Consider the following 8,358-nt stretch of genomic DNA (forward strand, 5'->3'; position numbering starts at 1 on the left):
AAATGGAGTCTCTTACGTCTACTTCCTTCTATATAGACACAGTAACAGGCTGATCTCTCTTTCTTTTCCCCACATGTCCTGGAGACTGGGTCTGAGGGGTGCTTGCCTGGCACTGGTGTGGGCCCAAAGCCTGGTGCTGGCTTGGCACTGAGGGTGGTCCAGAGCCTGGAGCCACTGAGGTTGGCCTGGCAGTAGGGAAAACCAGAGATTCAGTCTACCATACTGGCCTGGAGTCTGGAGTTGTAGTGTCCAGCCTGGTGCTGGGGCAAGTCTATAAACTTAGTCCATAGCTATTTGCCTGGGGCCTCGGGCTGTGGGGTCTGCCTGTTGCAGGGCTTTACTGTGGCAGATCTAGTGTTGGCATCCAAAGTTAAGTCTGATGCTCACTTTTCTCTCTTTCACCCGAGCAAAGGATATCTCTTTCCACACTCTGATGCCTGTGGTTGGGAAAGGGGTGACTCAGGTAATGTAAAACTGTCTTTTCTACCATCTTCAATGTGTATTTTCTTATTTGAGTGTCACTTCTAGGTGTTGTGACATCTCACCTGGTTTTCTTAGCAATTGTGAAGGTATTTTTGAGCATGGGTAGTTGGTTGAATTGATGTTTCTGTTAGGAGCATGATCACTAAAGAGTCCTATTCTGGCATCTTTCTTCACTCCTCCTTCGACTCTCTGTACTTTTGCTCAGTTTTTTTCTAAACCTAAAACTGCTCTAAAAATAAATCTATTAAACAAACAAACAAACAAGGCTCTTTGCATGGGACAAGCTCTGAGGCATGTCAAATAAAGATGAATCATGTGAGTGGTGTTTCCAAGGAATTGTTAAATAGTGATGGGTCAAATACTGACAATTTTCTGGGAATGGGACTTGTTTTGAGACCTCCAAGCTAGTCTATCCCCTCCAGTGGCTGCTAGCCTACTGATTTTCACAACAACTGGAGTTGTCAGGCTATCGGTTCTCAAGGCTACTGTAGAGCTAAGGACAGGGGGATTGGAACAGAACAAGTTAAAATGCCATAAAGCTGACTGTTCTTATAGAGGTTCAGCCATTTTTCTTGAACAAATGCTCATTGTATTGTTGCAAGCCTTTGATTAATTCTAGTGTTCATAAAATGTTGGTTTTGATAATTTTTGCCAGGTCTCTCATTGTTTTTGTTGAGGAGCAGATTTTTGGTGTTTCTTGCTCCACCATTCCTGAAGCATTCTTCTATTAGCCCCACTGCAACTTGCCCTGAAGATTCATATCTCCATGTCTTCTGTATTCATCCATTTAACAGACATAACTGGATTTCCCCAGATAATAGGCTATTTTTTATCCTATGAAGTTTTAAACAGCCTTAGAAACTAGAGTGTTTATCTACTTATATGCATATAGGCATACATACAGTCCCACTTTCCACATACACAGATTGAATACTATCTATCACATGTGCAATTTCATTTGAAAATAGAGTTCATTTCTAGTGTTAATGTGAAGGGAGTAGATGGTCTCCCTACAGTGGACTTTTCCCAATACAATGGTTTTTAAAAAATCTCTTTCTCATCTTTGTGGATTCAAGTGGTTGTCTCTCAGCAAACAGAAAACTAACCTTGAGCCTACTGCTTTTACCTGGCCTGGAAGGGTCAATGGAAAAATGTCAGAAAGCAAGATGGGAGGGAGTTGGGGTCAGAGAGGCAGGAGCAAACAGATTTCCAGACACCAGCAATGAATTAAATACTTGAATAATATCTGTTAGGTGGAAGAATCAATCTCAAGAGCGGGTGTGGGAATGGGCTACCAAGTACAGAGAGACTCAGTAAGTACTTTTCATTGGGATGACAAAAGGTCAGCTGATATCTGCCAAGATTGTTTTCCAGCACTACTTACACACTGTACCTTACTGGAGTCATGCCATGTTTTGCTGCTGCTTCTGGAGCCTCAGCTGTTAAATCTGATAGAACTTCACAATGCTAAGGCTTGGGAGGTAGGTGAGATGGGAGATAAGCATCAGATTGAGCCTGCTTTCTCCTTTATCCCTTTTTTATTCAGATATTGACCAACCCAGCTGAAGATACTATTGTCTTTGAATCTGTGGCAAAACCATTAGATGGCATGGGACTGCCAAGCATCTCTAGATGTCTAGGATGACCTGTTATAGAGAATCTTTTATGGAAAAATTTGTTGAGTTTCCCACATTTGAATCATAGAGTGTGTAACCAAATATTGCAAGTGAGAACTTTGTCTTGGCCTCTGTCTCTCTTGCTACTGACAGCTTAAGTAACTTACTCTAGGATTCCCAGGGTTCATATGACTCTCTGCTTTTTGTTTTTAGGAATGGATATTGTGTAGTCAAAAACTTCGGGGCTGAGACCATGGGGAAAGCAGACAGAACCATGAAGGGAGATAAACCACTTGTGTTGAGCAATTCATTTGTTGTCTCTTGTTTCTGTACAAGTAGGCCTAAGTAAGTATTGGCATAATTGATTTTTTTGGTTATAGCATATTTTATTGTATATTACTAAAAGGATATACACTTTATATCAAGCTGGGCATGGCTGAAAGTAATATGTGAAACATAACCATCAGGAGAGACAAAACCATCAGTGCTGTTACTATGTGTTCATTGTTCCCTAGGTCTGTCCCGTATATTTCTTAGTAGCAGTAGGACTTGTCAAGACAGCATTACAATAAATGGGGAATTATTTTACTTAGAAGATGGCTTTCCCAGCCCGGGTCATGTATCAGCCTTGGGGGGAATATGATCCCATATCTACAAAATAATTTTTAAATGTTATCTGGGTGTGGTATTGCATGCCTGTAGTCGCAGATATTCAGGAAGCTGAGGTGAGGAGATTGCTTGAGCCCAGAAGTTTGAGGCCGAAGTGAGCTATGATTACACCACTACAATCCAGTGTGAGTGACAGAGCAAGACCCTGTCATAAAAAAGAAGAAGGAAGAAGAAAGAAGAAGAAATGAAGGAGGAGGAGGCTCTGACTTTGAGAAGAGTTCAGTGTAACAAGGTAGAAGAAATGTTTTATTTTTGTTACTTCATCTCATCCTTCCACTTGATAGACACACATGCATTGTATCTGTCAACAGCTGGGCAGTGCTGAGAAGAAGGACTCTGCTTCCTATGGACATTCTCTAGACCTGTACATTTAACATCAGTTCACAAATTTTCCTATCCCACAGGAATGCAGAACCCTTGCATCATATGCCGCATCTCCCTGCCTTCCTTCATTCACCACAGGTCTTACATTCTCCAATAACATAAGGATTTTTTTTTTTCTCTTTCTAGAGTATACACACACTGCGGTCTTCTCATCTTTTATATCCCCTCATAAACTAGGAGTGAGCAAGTTACTAGGAAGGATCCCTGTGTATGAATTTCCTACTTCTTACTATTTTCTTTTATCCTGGTGGTCCAAAACCAAAAATTATACCCTCTCTTACCATCCCCATAAGAATGATAATAGGCAGCATTATCAAATGCTTATTTATCAAGTAATGTTTTAAATAATTTACAAGTATTATATTGTTTATTCCCTGCAGCCACTTTATAAACTGGCTCTTATTATTACCTCTGTTTTGCAGATGTAAAACTGAAGCCCAGAGGTCACATAGCTGGCACAAGTTCATCTAGCTGATAAGGGATGGAACCAGAATTTGAGTTCCAGTGGTCTGACTTCAGAGTCCCTGCTCTTAGCCTTGATACTATTATGCCTCCCATAGCTGGACACAGAGTTGTTTTACAATTGTTATCTGTTGTAAAATTGTTCCCTAAAGTGTACACTGTCTCTGACTCTATGGCATGACTGCATGCAACGATGAGATATAATCTGTATTAGTTGTCTATTGCTGCCTAATGAATTACCCCAAGACCTAGTGCCTTAAAACAATGTTTACTTATCTTAGTTTCTACAGATCAAGAATCTGGGCACAGCTGAGCAAGGTGCCTCTGGCTTTGGGTTCCTAACAAGGGTGCATTAAAAAATAAATTAGTTTCAAAATAATAAAAGTAATGCATATGCCTAGTTAAATATCCCAATAGTACTAAAAATATAAAATCCTACTGTCCAGAGGCAGTCTCTGTTACCAATTTATTGTGTATCCTTCCAGAACTCTTGTATAAACTTACAGATATGTAGGTGAACTGTTTTTTAAATCTCTGTAATTATTAGTTTATTAGTATCATCTAGGGCTCAGATGTTCATTATCCCTACTGAAATTACACAAACAAATGTAAATGAGAAGAATCCAAGTCAAAATTAATAACAAAATAGCACTCCATCACAAAAGCATGTAAAATTACAAGAATGCTATTTTAACATACTGGCACTTTAAGAAAATGATAATATCAAAATAAACAAAATTTCCAAATTGTTCCCTAAACTGCTAAGCAGATAAATATGACTAATGAATGAGTTTGGGTTTTGTAAAGAAAATTTATTTAAATAAATCACATAATTCATACTGAGTTGCAAAGGTTGTATCTTCTTTCCTCCTATCTGATTTATAAAGGGGCAAGCTGCAATATAGGAAAATGTAACCTATTTTAAACACAGCATCTTCATTTTAAAAGCTGATCCAATTAATTAAAAATACTTCTAATGGGCCGGGCGCGGTGGCTCAAGCCTGTAATCCCAGCACTTTGGGAGGCAGAGACGGGCGGATCACGAGGTCAGGAGATCGAGACCATCCTGGCTAACACGGTGAAACCCCGTCTCTACTAAAAAATACAAAAAATTAGCCGGGCGAGATGGCGGGCGCCTGTAGTCCCAGCTACTCGGGAGGCTGAGGCAGGAGAATGGCGTAAACCCGGGAGGCGGAGCTTGCAGTGAGCCGAGATCGCGCCACTGCACTCCAGCCTGGGCGACAGAGCCAGACTCCGTCTCAAAAAAAAAAAAATACTTTTAATGGAGAGTTTTGAGTTTCCTGAGCAGTTCATATTTAGATAAATGGGAAAAGACATCTACAGTCAGCATTTTCATAGTCTTTACGAATATCAACTAAAAATGTAATAGGGCAGTCTTATATTTTAAGCTCATGCCTTTTGGGGATACGGTCTCAAGTCTTCTTTAATGTCAGAACTGCAAAATATAATTGCTGTTATATGGTAATGGGAGTTAAAGAACATAGAGTCCTCATGTAAAGATTAGAATGCACTTTTCTATTTAGTGCTTCAAAGGATGGACTTTCAAAATGTTTGATCTTAATAATCCCATGCTGTGAGTAGACTGATGCCTCTTCAGTTTGTAAATATAAGTGGGCTATGTGAAATTTATCAACTGATTAAGGTTTTTGAGCTTCAGTTATAGATGAAAACTATCTCAATTTAACTTTATTCACCCCCATCATGATATGCAGGGTGTGTAGACAAAAGCATTTTATCAGCTATCTATATGACAGGATCAACACTGTAATAATTCATGTGATCCAAAATGGGCAAAAGCGAAAGACTAGTTTCCCTTCAAGAAGAAAAATTTCAGACCTATGAAAAGGACTACAATACTAATTTTAAAAATTGTATTAGAAGCATTCATAATGTCAACAAAATTGCTACAGCTTTTTTTTTTTTTTTTTTTTTTTTTTTTGCAATTTGAGTGGTATTCAGTTAACAGGACAACTATTTCATATAAGCTGTACCAGAGACAACTGAAATGAAAAAACTACCATCCCCATATATAACTAATTTGTGCTGTGCACCAACAAGAACCTGCTTTAAATTCCCATGCCAATTTACAACCCCCATATCATACCAGGCAGTTTGTGGCCATCTAAAGACATGTTCGGTAGTGGGATAACTACACACACACACACACACACACACACACACACACACAAGGATACTGTAAGGTTTAAAAACAAATCATGTACAGCTTATATTTTAATTTTTTCCTTTAAAAGGAGTGAGTTGTGGACAGGGGACTTACATGTTTTATAGACAATAAAAAACTGCTAGAACCAACTTATTCATTATTACCTTTTTAATTTTCATATTCCTCTTTTTTATCCTCTTCCTTCTTTTTCTTGCTTTTTTCAGCCTTGATGACCCTTTTTTGCAGCATCAGGCTTTCCTTTACCTCCAAATGCAGCAATATCCTTTTCATATTTTTCCTTCAGCTTCACAGCCTTCTTTTCTTTTCTTTTTTTTTTTTTTTTTTTTTTGAGACGGAGTCTCGCTCTGCCGCCCAGGCTGGAGTGCAGTGGCCAGTTCTCAGCTCACTGCAAGCTCCGCCTCCCGGGTTTATGCCATTCTCCTGCCTCAGCCTCCCGAGTAGCTGGGACTACAGGCGCCCGCCACCTCGCCCGGCTAGTTTTTTGTATTTTTTAGTAGAGACGGGGTTTCACCGTGTTAGCCAGGATGGTCTCGATCTCCTGACCTCGTGATCTGCCCGTCTCGGCCTCCCAAAGTGCTGGGATTACAGGCTTGAGCCACCGCGCCCGGCCACAGCCTTCTTTTCATAAGGGTGCTTGTCATCTTCAGCAGTGTAATTCCACATCTCTCCCAGTTTTTTTGCAACATCACTAACTGATAGGCCAGGATATTCTTTGATTTTGGGGCAATCCTCAGAAGAGAACATGAAAAAGGCCAAAGGAGGCCTCTTGGGTGCATTGGGATCTTTGAACTTCATTTTGGTCTCTGCTTTTGGAGGGATATAGATTTTCATTTCTCTTTCATAATGGGCCATGTCCACCCTTGCTAAGTCTTCAAATTTTCGTTTCTTTTGAGCAGACATGGTCTTCCACCTCTCTAAGCACTTCTTAGGAAGCTCTGAGAAGTTGATTGAAGCATCTGGGTGCTGCTTCTTGTGCTCCTCCCAGGAAGTTTACACAAAGATTGCATATGATGTGATGACATTTTGCCTTTCAGCTTCTTAGGATCTCCTTTGCCTATGTTATTTTTCCTCAACAAGGCAGAATCACCCAGTGCCTGTTTGGCTCTCACCTGCCCTGGAGCAGTCTCTATGGAGCTCAATGTACTGCAGTGGCTGTGAGAGTGGGAGCCAGATGAAGCCTCCTCACTCTCTCCACTCTGTAATCTGAACTTTTTCTTAAAACCAACGGAATCCCTCATGTTGCTTTGCACAGTCTCTTCTTAACTTGTTCATTAACAACATGTTCAATACATATAGGCCCACCTCATTCCATAGCTGTTCTATTGATTGCTTTTTCCTGAGGCCTAAACAAAGAAGATAGCTAGAGTTGGAACTCACTTTCCTCATTTATACAATGAGAAAAATAACAAAGCTTAAGTTTGTTAATAACACTGTTATGAAGATTAAACCAATGCATGTAAGGTATTTAGAATGGTGTCTCACATATAGTAAGCATGAAATAAGTATTGCCATTTCTTGTTAGTTTTTTTAACCTTCCAATCCAAGGAATGAGACTAACTCACATTTAAAAATAATGAGTCAAATCCAGATATTGTAATAGTGATAATAGCAGCAGCTAACACTTATATGGCACAATATATGCCATGAGTTGTTATAAAATCTTTGTGTGTGCAAACATACCTCATTTTATAGCACTTTACTTTATTGCATGTCACAGATACTGTGTTTTTTACATATTGAACGTTGTGGGAACTCTGCATCAAGCAAATATATTGGTGTCATTTTTCCAGTAGCATGTGCTTACTTCATGTCTCTGTCACAATTTGGTGATTCTTGGAATATTTCAAAGTTTTTCATTATTATGTCTGTTATGATGATCTTTGATGTTACTATTATAATTGATTCAGAGCACCATAAACCATACCCATATAAGACAGTGAACTTAATAAATGTTGTATGTATTCTGACTGCTCCAACTGATAATTTCCCCATCTATCTTCCTCTTCTCAGGACTCCCTACTTCTGGAGACACAATGATATTAAAATTAAGCCAATGAATAACCCTACAGTGGCCCCCAAGTGTTCAAGTGGAAGAAAGAGAATCACATGTTTCTTACTTTAAATCAAAAGCTAGACATGATTAAGCTTAGTGAAGGAGGCATATCAAAAGCCAAGATAGGCCAAAAACTCGGTCCCTGGCATCAAAGAATTAGTCAAGTAATGAATGCAAAGGAAAAGTTATTGAAGAACATTAAAAGTACTACTCCAGTGAACATATGAATGATAAAAAAGCAAAACAGCTTTATTGCTGATATGAAGAAAGTTTGAGTGTCTGGATAGAAGATCAAACAAGCCACAACATTCTCTTAAGCCAAAGCCTAACCAAAAAGCCTTATACTGGAAGATGTCATCTAGGTTTTTCATAGCTGGAGAGGAATCAATGCCTGGCTTCAAAGCTTCAAAGGACAGGCTGACTCTTTCATTAGGGGCTAATGCAGCTGGTGACTTCAAGTTGAAGCCAGTGCTTATTTACCATTC

The 8,358-nt window shown here is 39.4% G+C and overlaps 1 pseudogene; it reads right to left on the reverse strand.

Moving 5' to 3' along the window:
* Nucleotides 1-5,967: 5,967 nt before the first annotated feature.
* LOC104678562 lies at nt 5,968-7,058 on the reverse strand (annotated as a pseudogene).
* Between the last annotated feature and the right edge of the window lie 1,300 nt (nt 7,059-8,358).

Source organism: Rhinopithecus roxellana, chromosome 7 (genome assembly GCF_007565055.1).
Source record: "Rhinopithecus roxellana isolate Shanxi Qingling chromosome 7, ASM756505v1, whole genome shotgun sequence".
Taxonomy (NCBI): domain Eukaryota; kingdom Metazoa; phylum Chordata; class Mammalia; order Primates; family Cercopithecidae; genus Rhinopithecus; species Rhinopithecus roxellana.